Raw genomic sequence first — 14,033 nt, 5'->3', positions numbered from 1 at the left:
GAGAATTCTGCAACACTTCTGGTTCCCTCGACTTAGAAACTTTGTAAAATCTTTCGTTAAGTCGTGCATCGATTGCTGTTATAGTCGTGAGCCATCACGGAAGCAATGCGAACTTTATGGGATGGATATCCCGCCTCTGCCGTTTGTAACTATACACCTAGATCATTTAGGTCCGTTTGTCAAGAGTCGACATGGGTATGAATATGTATTAGTCATTGTCGATGCATTGACGAGGTACACAGTTGTCGTACCGACCCGGTCAACAAAAACGAAACCAGTTATTGATGCCTTGAACCAGCTAACACTGTATTTTGGCTTACCGCAACGAATTGTCACGGACCGTGGCACAGCATTCACGTCGGCAGCATTTACAACCTATTGTGAAACCTACAGCATGCAACACATTAAAGTGGCCGTGAGAACACCACAATGGGTTAGCGGAGCGGGTTAACCAAGCGGTGCTGGCTTACTTGAAGACGTCCACAAGTTATCCCAAAGACTGGGATGCGCATATTCGTCAACTACAATGGACAATGAACACAAGGGTTAATACCACTACCAAGTTTGCGCCAATAGATCTGGTGTACGATTTTCCATTGCGCGATCTGAAGGGAAATAGGGTGTTGGCCGCATTGCATGATGATAACGAACAATTTCATATGAATGGTCGACGTTCTGAGGCGATTGAAAATATCAAGAAGGCGCGTCTGAAATGGAAAGCAAAAATCGACGCCAAGTACAGCAAACCAGTTCCATATCAAGAAGGCGACCTAGTACTACTAGAAGCACCACCACAAAGTACTGGAGAGTCGCGTTAACTCCAACCCAAATACAAGGGGCCCTACGTTGTTAAGAAGGTGTTAAGGTTCGACAGGTACGTGATTGAAGACGTTGATGGGGCGCAATGTACACGAAGACGATACAGTACAATTGCAGCCTCCGACAAAATGAAACCTTGGTGTGCCCTGTTTCCGGAAGTAGACGACAATTATAGTTCGGAAGACGAAGTTGACACCAGGTAAACTCGGGACGAGTTTTGTCAGGAGAGGCCGAGTTGTCATCACTATGACGTGTCATCTCTATTTCTTTTACATATACTCATACACTTGTTCATTTTCGTCTATGTATTCATTTTCATTCATTTTCTGTATTTGTTAATTTTGAGTTCAAGTTTGTATTCAATGCTAATGTAAAATCAGTTGCCAAGAAGTAATAAAACCGAAAGGTCCATTTGACAAGAAGCTAAGTGTCAATTACTTGTACAATATTTGCCACCACGTGGTGGTATGCCAAACTTTTCGTCAAAATTTGTTATATGTCTAATGTACATACATTCATAATAACAAGTGTCGCAGGCATCTTTCGCATCTCCGTTGTCACGGTCAACCAATGGCCGAAACTGGCGTTCGTCAAAGAGTCAAGTGCTGAACACATTGAGCGCGAATACACACGTCCTTATGAACACAGTTATATAGTTGTGAAGCTGCCTCAATAAATGTGTCCCTAAGAACGTGTGTATTCTAATATTTGACAAATGTCGCTTGCAGTTTGTCGCGCTCATTGTGTTCAGCACTTGTGTGATGAAAGAAAATCCAAGCTGTGCCGACAAAAATAAACGAATGGCCGCCAATTGTCACCGCTTCCCTTGCCGCTGTACAGCTCCGCCTACAAACCAGCGTAAATATGTATGAAGATGTATGAGCGTGCATACATATCGACGCAGATTTTTGCGAGTCACGGAAAAATATTTTAGACAAATATTGTAAATCGACAACAGCTATGTTGTCACTTTTGTCACTTCTTTCTGTGAAGAAGCATCAACAAGTTGATCAATTTATGATTTTTAGCTTTTGCCATCGTCGCGAAAAGACGACTTGTTGGCAAAGGCATGCTCGGGGAGATGTTACGGCCTCTGTTTTTATGAATGAAGCGAGATCGCTTGTGGAATTTGCGCCTGCGTTTATAAATGAAATCGTTTTTGTTGTAAAATTTACTACATTTGAGCTTCGCCAATTCGGCTGTCATATTGACTTGTGGTGCTTCTGCTATTTAGATAATTGTGGTTTTTGTAGAACAATGCTTCAATTTATTGTTGGTGACATATTCACATGTGGACGCATATGTATGTTTGTATGCTTGTGCATTATTTGTTCGGAAGTGTATGCAAATATATGTACATATAAATATATATGAATGCATGAACATGCAGATCAATGCGCGCGCATGTAATACATTATATTGATAAGTGATAAAATCATGATTTGAATTTCTGAATGCGCACATGCGCATACATAATAAGATTATGATATGAGCATGTGCAGAGACATAAGATTAATATGATAGAAGAAGTACATACATGCATACATACATACATATGTATATATTGTTGTGATAAATTTAATTTCTATTAGTGGGAAATACAGTAGGGGTATTCCCTTGCTCTTGCAAGATTGCAGATTGCAAAAATACTATACCGAAATATACAAGAGCACGAGAGCACCCATTGCAGAATCTAGTGATATATGAACGGCTGATTCGGTCAATGTATTGTGAATGACTGTTATGCATGGCTATTGTGAATCGACGCAGCTTCTGCATAAAGTTTTAAAAAAACTGTAACAAATCTTTATAATTTAAATAGAAATTATAAAATCTATTTAAAACTTACCTTCCTCAAAAATTTAACGACATAATATGTCTTTATGTAAAATGACAGTAAAAACAGGGTTGCAATTATATTTTTGCGTGACAGTGCACGCAAATATACATGGGTTTTGGTCCGACATATTTTAAAGCCATTGCAAATAATTTTCTGTGTGTGTTTGTTGTTGTGCCGGTGCATCAAGAGGAAATATGTATATGCAATTCTTGCACCGTGCTAGGGTTTTGCAAGATCAAGAGAATACCCCTAATATAATACAAAAACATTTATTAGAATAGTATATTATGTAAAAATCAAAGAAAATTATTAAATATGCAAGTCCAAATTGACTATAAATATTACTATGCATGCATTTATACAAACGAAAATTCTTGATATTCGCACATTGCGTATGAAAGGAAATGCCTCGTTGACATGAATCATGAAAATATCATCATAACTTTTGGGTAAATCTTTTATTTACTTAAAATGACTTATTGTAAAATAAGATCAAATTAACATAAAATAATTTGAAAAATAATAAAAGTTCTAAATACATATTTCCATACAAAATGGAACATACATACATACATATTTCCTATGGAATATCAAAGAAAATATTTTTGTTCAATATTCTCTGTTTGGGAGTATCATGCATACATATGTATGTCACTTCATATTCATATTATATCATAATGGGCATGTATACATACTTATATGTATTTACATATGTCTCTTCATATTCTTGGATATGTGAGACCAAAGAAAATAAAGCATTTCTGCTGTTTCTCTGGGTGAGATAGAGAACATAAAAAAATGTCTTTATGTTCTCTGTGTGAGATTTGTGTTTTGCACACATTTTTCGCTGTCAGAAATGGAATAAAATATAAACAAGCAAAACGAAAATCGTCATGGGCATGTTAATATATTTATCTCTCTTCATATTATCTGCTTTGGCATATATGCCATGCCATCATATGCCGAAAATACATACATATATTTCTTTCTCTCATATTCTTTGTTGAATATGTGGAGAACTGTTAAAAATGTTAACATTTTACAGTGCGAATTCTGTGCTTGTGAGGTGAATTCTCTACTATAAATCTAACGAATGTTCGCTGTCGAACCTGCACCTTCTCTATACTTTTAAGTTCTCTGGTATAGTGGCGTTACACGCAAAATCGGAAAAAGTAGAAAACCCACCGAGAAGAGTGATAATAGGAAAATCATCTCAAGTCACTATTGGTAGAGATGATAATACCCCAAAAAGAATGCAAGAGGCACCAGGCTTTTTACCACCCATAAAAAAGCCAAAAAACGTAGCTGAAAAGGAGCAATTGTCGTATAGAGGAGCAGTAAAAAACGCCCAAAAGGATACCACGACTCTCCAAAACGCAAATGAAAGATGGGTAGACGTGGTTAAAAAGAGGAAACCGATAGAAAAGAAAATAAAAACAAAACCAGATGCCATCATTATCACGAAGAAAGAAGGGGCGTCGTATGCAGATATTCTGCGGAAAATAAAGAGTGACAGCGGGCTTGAGGAGCTGGGTTCGAACGTAACCTATGTTCGGAAAACACTCAAAGGAGACCTTCTTTTAGAACTGAAAAATGGAGCAGACACGAAAGCCGAATCTTTCCAAAGCGTCTTGGAAGGAGTGGTTGGAGAAATGGCTATGATACAGCCTAAGACCCACAACGTTACCATTGTATGCAAAGACCTGGACGAAATAACAACTCCAGAAGAAATTTGCTCAGCACTGAAAAGGGAGTGTGGAATCCAAAGTCTGGAGACAACGAATGTCAAAAGTCTGCGAAAAACGCGTAGTGGCACACAAATAGCACTTATGTATATGCATGCACGCTCAAGATGCTAAGGCTGCACTCAAATTGGGAAAAATAAAGATTGGGTGGTCAATATGTCGCCTTCGAGAATACTCGCCTATTCCCAGGTGTTATAAGTGTTTCCATTTGGGTCACATGGCTCGTAAATGCTGCAGTTTGACAGACAGAACACTTAGCAAAGTCGTGCACAAACGTTCCGAGCTGTATGCTCTGCAAAGGGGAGCACTCTGTATTGAGCACGGCTTGCCCAAAGTACCTCGAGATGATGAAGTTTCTAAGTAAATGAAGATACTCCAGCTGAATCTAAACCATTGCGCAGCAGCACAAGATCTGCTAGATCAGACAATCATAGAAGAGAACATTGATGTCGCCATACTAAGTGAGCAATACTCCCAGCGTCCGGAAAGCACATGGATTGCAGACAAATCTGGCAAGGCAGCAATATGGTCCTGTAAAGGGCAACCTTTTAAGACCTGCTCCAGAGAAAAACATAATTGCTTCACATGGGCGAATATTCAGGGGATTTATTTTGTAAGTTGCTTTTTTTGTAAGCGCAGCAATCGCAGAATTCGAGGATTTCCTCTTAAGGCTATCTTTAGAAACCAGAGGCAAAACACCTATTATAATAGCGGGTGATTTTAATGCTTGTTCAAGTGTATGGGGCAGCAGATGTACAAACCACCGCGGGCGGCTAATTCATGAATTTCTGAGTCAAACGCACTTAACAATAATGAACACCGGAACTCGAAACACTTACCAAAAAGGCAATAAAGGATCCATAATTGACATTATGTTTGTTAACGATTCGCTGAGCAGGCACATTAAGTGGGCGGTGTCTGACACATACACCAACAGTGATCATATGGCAATTATAGCACAAATTCCGTACTCCCTAGAGCAAGAACTTTTTAGCAGAAACCCCTGCCGAAAGCGAAGCTGGAAACAACAAGAATTCGACCCACACCTGATTTTGAGCTAGTCTGGAGTGTATCAAAGGCATCAGGTGACGGGCGCCGCTCACCTGGTATCAGCAGTTCGAAAAGAACTGGTCGCAGCATGCGATGCAACAATGCGTAGAACGTCACATCACAACAAGCGGCGGCCTGTATATTGGTGGAATGAGGAAATTTCCACGCTGAGAAAGCTCTGTCACTCAGCTAGATGGTGTCTACAGCGTAACTGGGGTGAAACGAACGAAAATCACTTTAGGGAAGAATTTAAAAGCCACAAGAAGCTCCTGAAGTCGGCAATTACCCGAAGCAAAAAATCATATTTTGAGAAGCTGTGTGAGGAAGCAAACATTGACACTTAGGGTACTGCTTACCAAATATGTATGTCAAGATTTAAAAATAAGCAGCAGCAACCTAAAGATGCATCTTTTATGGGAAAGGTCGTCGAAGCATTATTTCCGAAACACGACCGGATTTCATATGCCAAGCGACGAAACGAAGCTGCAGAGTCACCTCCGCTAGTCACGGAAGACGAACTATTGGCAATAGCAAAGAAAATCAAAAACGCCAAAGCGCCTGGGTTGGATGGCATACCAAACAGAGCTCTGAAGGAAGCCATAAGCTCAAAACCTCTAGTTTTCGCTAAAATGTACAACGCTTGTATAAAGGATGAGATATTTCCCGACTCTTGGAAGGTACAAAGCTTGGTTCTGCTCCCAAAACCAAAGAAACCACCTGAAGAACCGTCATCGTACCGACCTCTGTGTATGCTCGACACAATGGGTAAAGTGTACGAAAGTATAATACGAAACCGCTTGGAAAAATAAAAAAAGAGATCCACTATTGTCGCACTACGAGAAGTCGTCGATACTGCGAAATGTGGCACAAAAAAGTACTGCACGCTGATTACCCTGGCTGGGCAAAATGGGCAGATATAATAAAAGCCCTGGATGAAATACGGGCCCCTGACTACCTCATAAACATAATAGTGAGTTATTTTAAAAACAGAAGGCTGATTTTTGATACGGACGAAGGCACCAAGAGCTACTCTATCTCGAGTGGATTACCCTAAGTGTCAGTGTTATGTATAACGGGGTGCTAAGAAGACAGCAACCAGCAGACGTTAAACTAGCAGCTTATGCGGATGATCTCATGGTCGTAGCAGTGGCCAAGCCGACCTGAGAAATAAATGTAATGAGTGCTTAAATGGTCTACGCCAATGGTTCTCTTCTGTGAGTCTGAAACTGGCGGAGGAAAAAACAGAAGTTTTACTCATAAGCAGTAGGAAGATAGAAGAACGAATAGAGCTCACTATAGGGGAGTGCGAGTTTACCTCGCAGCCGCAACTGAAGTATCTGGGAGTAATATTGGATTCTAAATTAAAATTTAAAGAGCACCTGGAGTATTCTTCCGCGAAGGCAAACAAAATTTATAATGGCCTATCGAGAATGATGACCAATAGAGGCTGTGTGTGTTCCAACCGGCGATTCTTAATAGCGAAAGCAATGAGTTCCGTAATACTGTATGCGGCACCAGTATGGATAGAGGTAATGGATATAAAAGCGTATGCTAAACAACTAATTGCAGTGCATAGGCTTTCTGCAATTCGGGTAATAAGTGCTTTCCGGACTATATCAACCGACGCTGCTGAAGTATTAGCCAGCATGCCGCCTACTGACATCCAGGGAGACGAACTAGAGCGTCTATATCAGCTATCAACGCCTAAAACAATATCGGCAAGGACAAGAGCACTAAAATGTGGCAGGAGCGGTGGAATTCCTCATCCAAAGGGCGATGGACTCACCGACTTATACCAGACATCCACTCATGGATAGACAGACGACATGGGAACCTAGACTTTCATCTGACCCAAATACTTAGTGGACGTGGACGCCTTAGAAGCTATCTTTTCAAATTCCACAACGACTTTAGTCCGAACTGTCCGACGTGTACAGAGTATATAGAAGACTCTGAACATGTATTATTTTATTGCCCTCGATTTTCGAACACAAGGGAAAAGCTAAAAACCACACTCGGAGGTAGTCTTACGGTCGATAATTTAACGACACTCATGTGCCAATGGACTGATGAATGGAAAGCTGTCAGCGAAGCGTCAGCATTCATAATGACCAAACTGAGATCTCTTCAACAGACTAGGCGTCCGTCAGTCCGCGCAATAGAGGAGACTTAAATGTCTTGTCCCTCCCACGAAGTAATACTTAACCGGTGGTTCCCTGGGAGAGTCTTGAGTTGGGAGTATGTTAGGTTTGGCGGATTAAAGTTCCGCACTCCGGCTGTCGATGCTTCCCCTAAAAACAAAAAACAAAAAAAAAAAACATGTAATGTATTTTGTATGAAAATATATGAACTGTGGTATGTTTCAATCACTTCGCACGGTTGATTTATCTGTTTTCATGTTCGTTACATGTCCAAATTGGTTTGTATGTTTATCTAGGTCAAATACTTTAGCCGCTAGAGCGTTTTAAAAGGTTAAGAAAACATGTAATTTTTCTCAAAATGTTACATTTTTGTGAACGCTATTGCCACGCCAAGCGTGAACAAGGCAGTCAATTTGATTTCAACCAAATCGAGAGGTAAGAAATTTCAAAAATATTTCTATATTGTACATATATGAGCGTAAATACAACACGTATTTCCATACAAATGTATGTAAACTAGCCTAGGCCTAGCCAAGCACCATTGGTCTCGACTAAGTGTATCAGACCGTTAGTCTCGACCAGGGTTAATCTTTATTTTCAGATATTAATAATTTTTTTATTAAACATATGTACAAATTTGTAATTCTGTTAAAAATGCTTATTAATAAAGAAAAATAAAAAAATTAAATTTAAAATGTTTAGAATTTTAAATTAGGAAAAAGGAAGTGCAACCCTGCATCAGCTTTTTAAAAAGAGCAAATGCAACCCTGCATCAGCTGTCGATTGGGGATATTAGAGCAGGACAGATATACTTTTTTATATGACACTGCTGAATGAGCGCAACAGAGATGTATGATCACATGTATACGTACGTGTGAGGGGAAAACAGTGTAGAATCTTCACGCGGCCTATGGCAAACTATTTACCAACTTATTATCTGGTTTTTTACCCGCTCACGGTTGGCAGGGTACACATTTTTTCTGTATACACTAACACCAACGCACATTTTCGGGTTATTTTTTGTTTGTTTTTTGAATGAGTGCCAAGGGGAAAACATAATTGTCAATAGTGCCAAAAGAAGATCTCAAAAAGGGTAATTAAAAGAAAAATTGGAAGACGCATGTCATTCGTGATCGTACCATCGTAAAGGAAGCTCGTACAACAAGAAGGTAAGTGAATGATTTTTATGTAATTTTTTTTTTTTAATAATTTCCAAATAATTACTTCATTTGTTTTTATAGCATTGGAAATCAGAACTGAATTGTAAATAGCAGCAACAGCAATATCATCAGAAGGAGCAAATATAAATTGTTAAGTAAGTGTGTGTTGTTTGAAATTGGACTGCGCAGTCTAATATAATACGCAAAAATAAATACAATCCAATATAATATGTGAAAACAAATGTTTGTTTTATATTTTAAATGATCAAATAATATTTATCTTTTCTTCTAGATGTTATTATTATTTTTATTTAATTATTCTTTCTTTTTTATCTATTCTATTTTATCACTATTTTTATTTAATTAGAGATATTATTATCACTTTATACAATTAATCTTTCATTTTCTTTTAGATATTACAAATTCATTGTAATTATTATTTATTTTCAGGTATTAATAATATTTATTTTGTTTCAACCTTTATTCAGATATTTGTCTTTTATTTTCAGGTATCAGGTTTTTCTTTAATAAATCTTTTTCCAGGTATTAATTATTTTTTTAAATTAAATATATTTTTATTTATATAAATTATAATAAATTTTATGTAAATATGTATAAAAAAAATTTAAAAATTAAAAAGCTTTTTTGAAATTTTAAGAAAATTTAAATTAGGAAAGAGAAAATGCAACCCGCGATTATGTAACACTGCTGAATGAGCGCAAAAGAGATGTATGATCACATGTATACGTACGTGTGAGGGGAAAAGTGGTTAGAATCTTCACGCGGCCTATGGCAATCTAACCACTTTCACTACTTTTGTACCTACTGTTTCACTAGTTTTTTAACCGCTCGTGGTTGGCAGGGATTCAAACATACATATGCGAACAAATGTAAATATGTCACAAACAAACAAAGTTCTACAAAAACATGGCAAGTCAATATGGCGAAGCCAAAATGTAGTAAATCTTTTCACATTTTCATTCAAAACGCAGGCGCACATTCCACAAGCGACCTCACTTCATTCATAAAAACAGACGATGGCAAAAGTTAAAAATCATAAATTGAACAACTTTCTGATGTTTGTTCTAAAATAGAAGTGAGAAAAGTGACAACATAGCTGTTGTCGATTTAAAATAATTGTCAATTCTAAAATATTTTTCGGTGGCTCGCAAAAATCTGCGTCGATATGTATTCATGCTCATACGTATCCATTCATACATATTTACGCTAGTTTATTGGCGAAGCTGTGGCAAGGGAAGCAGTGACAAGCGGCGTTCCTTCGTTTGAGTTTTTCCGCACAGTTCCGATTTTCTAACAACACAATGTTGTGACGCTTTGTCGTCCTGTCAGTGCTTCGACACATTGACTCTTTGACAAATTATTTTCGGCCATTGGTTGTCCGTGACCACGGAGATGAGAAAGATGCCTGCGACACTTGTTATTATGAATGTATGTACATATGTATGTGGCGCGCATTTGCTTTCGTCAACATACAGAAGAATGTGCCAAAGAAATAATATATGTATGTATATGCCATAGAAATTCTATTGGTACAAATGTAGATATGATAAGGGAATAATGGGAATATACGTAAATATGTGAAGGTCATCAATTTTTTTTTTGAAGAAATGAAAGGAATGACCCAAGACGTGTTTATATGAGCACATTTAAGTTCATTTGGCACATCTTCATCTTGCAATTGTCGAAATATGTATGTATAATTTATTTGAAACATTAATTTATATAAAATTACTTTTTATCTAACTTTTCCGAATTTTGTAAAAAAATTAAAATTGTTACCATTTTTCGGAAAAAATGGTTCATACAATACAAAATAATCACGCATATGAGACTTTGCATATTTTTTCTTCAAAGCATTTCTCTTTATTCATTCTCGCACAAAATCAGTCGTTTTACATATATGTATTTCTGCCATTGAACGTGCTCATTTCTGCTAAATAGCAGCGAGAATGGTGAATTCCGTACTTCAAGTTTATCAGATCTGTTGGCCGTCAAATCGAACATCATACAGAATTCAATTTGCACCTTCTCTTTGTTTTAAGTTCTTTGCTTCACCTGTACTTCCAGTTTATGGCTTTTATGCACCCCACTGTACTGGTGATCGGTTGAGCCCCCAATTTGTGGAAAAGAAAAAATGAGCAAGTCCGATTTATGAAAATTAAAAAGACTAATTTCCGAGTATAATATAATTTGGTGTTTATTCGACTTTCTGCTTTGACGTCCGTTATCCAAGTGAAGTGTCCGTCAGGAATAAAGGGATGTCCAACTTATTCCAGTGTGAGAACGCTTCAAAATAAGCGTTTTTTATAACATTTTCCATTATGGCCAGATTGAACAAAATAATAATTTGTGGGCATTTAAATTTAAACACCCAACATTTAGTACGAATAAAAATTACTATATAGTGGTTATTTATTATATGGAGAAACTATTTAAATCTTTTTAAAGTATATTAGAACAACTGACTTTTGACCTTTCAATACCCAATAAAAGGATTTAAGCTTGTTAGCTCTCTATCATTAAAAGTTTTTAATCATTTTCCATTGAAAATAAATCTACGATGCTTCAAATTACAAAAAGTTTCATCAAATATCTTTAAATTTCCCAAATTTATTTAATATTCATTGTTTTACATTTTTTATAAGAGGTCTTGAACGATGCAACAAATCCCTCCGTTTATATATTTTTTTGGTAAGATTTCAATATGGCCATCGCTCGTTTCCAATTGATAAACGTCAAAACCTACTGAACTTGATTAGCTGTCAAAGTTCAGTAGGTTTTGACGTTTAGCAATTGCTCTATCACTTTCAGTGAGAACATTATATTTTTGACACAAATACATTAATACATAAAAATACACATGTAAGCAATAAATTAAATAAAAAGTATATACAGTCCACTAAATGTCAAGTGCAATGGTAAGCAACAAAATTGTAATATAAGACTTACTCATAAAAATGTGAAAATCATTGCATATAAAAGAAAACTTATAAATTAGAGTATACATAATACTAATATTACTATACAAAACATACATACTCCAAATATTAATGCACACAAGCAACAGATAAGAAAGTATCAAGCGTATGTACGTACATATGTACTTACATATGTGTATAAGTGTGTTAGATGTACTAATCTAAATAGCTGTAAAATATCAATGGCTTGGTATCTGAAGAATGCAATAAAGATAAAATACATATTTACACATGTGTATGTACACTAAGCATACACACATATGCATATGTACCTAGTTAAGAGATTAGAATTAATAAATGTATTGACGAAACAAATTTAAATAAAGAATGTCAGAGTCAAACGTGAACTCTCACAGTACGGATTAAAAAGAAGTCTTTTTCTGTACAGAGGAGTTGGACATCTCTTTATCTCTGGTGTCCGTTTTTGGTGTTATTCCGTTTGCGTCTATTTCGTTCAATCTGTGTTGTCGTGTGTCAAAAACGTTCAGTCCGCACGGTCGCATTTCTTCGTTCTACATATGTATGTATATGCCACTGTACAGAAACGGTGATCAAATACCTACATAAGTAATACCCTGTACACAAAACTTAGATGCAATGCACATGTTAAAAAGAAAAAAGAGGAATTAGAAATAAAATTCAGAAACATGTAATAGCTACTGGGTAGAAACTCTGCCCTATCCATATATAACGAAACTCTTGTTTACAGGCAAGTTCTCAAATTAGTTTAGACTTGTGGGCTGCCCAAGCACAAATCCAGCGTTTCCAAAGCAAATTTTTAAGATGCGCCGTCAATGCGCCTTGGTATGTCCTCAGTCACGATCTGAAACGAATTCTTGGAATTGAATCAGTTGACGAATCAATCAACAAATATGCAAAGTTTTATATGGAAAGACTTTCTGGCCATGTGACTTTCACTTCCTAATTTCATGCTATTAGGTGAACAAGACTATTGTAATCTGTGTTAATAAAAATATAAAATCAGGTTTTGGATCAAGGCAGTGTTCGAGCTGCTTAATAATTACCGCAATAATGTTACTAACTTGATAATCTGTTGCTGATGCTCAGCTGATATTTTGCTGATATGTATATTACAGTTTTTATTTCTTGCAGAAGGGTTCTAAGCAAAATTGTAAATTTTAACGTATATAATTGCTGACGAAATATTGTAAAATTAAGGTGAGTATTTCATGAAAAATACGAACAAAAGAAGGCAAAGAAGAAATCGTTTGTTTAAAGAATATTTCAAAAAAGAAAGGTGATAAAAGTAAAAGACTTTTTCAGAAGTATTGAATTATACCCTGATGATATTCTTTATTACATTAATACATTATATCAAACATAATATTAATATTTAATAGAATATTCACTTACAATTCCTCCATCTTATCGCGCATCCAAAATGTTTATCAGAGATAAAGAGATACCCAACTCTTCTCGCATTGGAAGTAAGAGAGCAATTGCTTAAGGTCAAAACCTACTGAGCTCGATCAACTGTCAAAGTTCAGGTGGTTTTGACGTTTGGCAATTGGAAACGAGGGATGACCAAATTGAAATCTTACCAAAAAAATATGTTAACTGAAGGATTTGTTACATCGGTCAAGACCACTAATAAAAAATGTAAAACAATGAAATTTTAATGTATTTGATGAAACGTATTAATTTAATTTTCAATGGAAAATGATTAAAGACAGCTAACAAGCTTAAATCCTTTTTTTGGTTATTAAAAGGTCAAAAGTCAGTAGTTTTAACATGCCACAAAAATATGTAAATATTTTCTCCATATATTAAACGACCTCTATAAAGTAATTTTTAATCGAAATAATTCTTAGTTATTTTTATTTAAATACCCAAAAGTAATTATTTTGTCCAATGTAGCCATAAAGGAAAATGTTATCAAAAACGCTAATTTTGCGGCGCTCTAACACTGGAATAAGTTGGGGATTCCTTTATCCCTGATGTTTATGTTCCATTTATAACGCTAGTGATACGCAACAGATGCGTAACAATTTGTCGATAGAACGTGTGACTTTGACAGTGTTGCCAGAATTTTAGCGTACAACTTGATGCTTTCTCATCAAAGGCATCACTGCAGCAGTAATTGCACAACGAACACACCCCAACTACCCTCCTCAATAGCACATTTGAACGAAATTTTGTAAAACTCTTAAAGCAACCTTGAAATGTATGAAATACTTACAAACTTATGTCTTACTTTAGTTCGTTACTGAACATTGATCGAAATATCCTGAACGCATAATAGCATTACAATATTTGGA

This window comes from Bactrocera neohumeralis, chromosome 2 (genome assembly GCF_024586455.1).
Source record: "Bactrocera neohumeralis isolate Rockhampton chromosome 2, APGP_CSIRO_Bneo_wtdbg2-racon-allhic-juicebox.fasta_v2, whole genome shotgun sequence".
Lineage (NCBI taxonomy): Eukaryota > Metazoa > Arthropoda > Insecta > Diptera > Tephritidae > Bactrocera > Bactrocera neohumeralis.
The sequence above is the reverse complement of the archived record's forward strand: the minus strand, read 5'-3'. Positions refer to the sequence as shown.